We start from the raw sequence: 884 nt of genomic DNA, 5'->3' as shown, positions 1-884 counted from the left end.
GCTTCCGCTGCTTTTTGCTTTTTGCTTTGTCTTTTAGCTTTTATCCCCGTGATGGGCTGGGTTTAATTCAAATAAAAGGCATGACTCCACATCCCGCAGGCCAAGAACGAGACAAGCTCCTTGGCGTTTGGCTGGTGGTCCTTCTGGGGGACGAGAGCCGCTGTTTCCCTTCGGGACAGCGGAGCTGGGGAGAGGATGTTTGAGATGCTCCAAATCCATCAACGTCACAGATGACATCCTGATCCTCAGTGCCCCGCTTCCCCCGGGAACCCCTGGGATGTTTTGGACCGTCAGAAAAGACCCCCAAGAGCTGAGCAAGGGTGGGTTCTGCTGGATGGATCAAAGGAGGAAATTCCCGTTCCTGGCTCCTCAGGCAAACCCAGCTGCGTTGGGTCTTAGCCGTCATTTTCTTGCCCCTGCATCTCCTCGAAGCCCGGGTAGGTCCATCCACCCCCGGCCGATGCCAACGGAGGGACAGACACCGCTACGGCCAGAGGCTTTTCGCGGGATGAGTGGAACGTTGGCAGCGCGTCCGGCGTGGGGAGGCAGGAGACTTCCTTCTCTGTCAGAGGATTACCACGCACGCGGTATGAGAGACGGGCAGGTTTTCCCTCTTCAGCTCCTATTTTCACTTTTAGGACCAAAACGAGTTGTTCACCACCACTTCTGGTGCAGCGAGGAAACTTCTGGCTCTACTCAGGGTAACGGCCAAACTCCTCTATATTTAAATTAAAGTTCGCAGACGGCCTACGCGGAGCAGCCGCATTCACCATCTCCCACGCGGACACCGTCCTCCGCCTCGCCTTCTCCAGGGAAGGCGAGTTTTGCACGGTGGTTACAACCAGGCTGTTTTTCCTGGTTATCCGGGAAAATCCAGAACGTGG

The sequence above is a fragment of the Cariama cristata genome, unplaced genomic scaffold (assembly GCF_000690535.1).
Source record: "Cariama cristata isolate BGI_N322 unplaced genomic scaffold, ASM69053v1 scaffold14177, whole genome shotgun sequence".
Taxonomy (NCBI): domain Eukaryota; kingdom Metazoa; phylum Chordata; class Aves; order Cariamiformes; family Cariamidae; genus Cariama; species Cariama cristata.
This window is presented reverse-complemented; position numbering follows the sequence as displayed.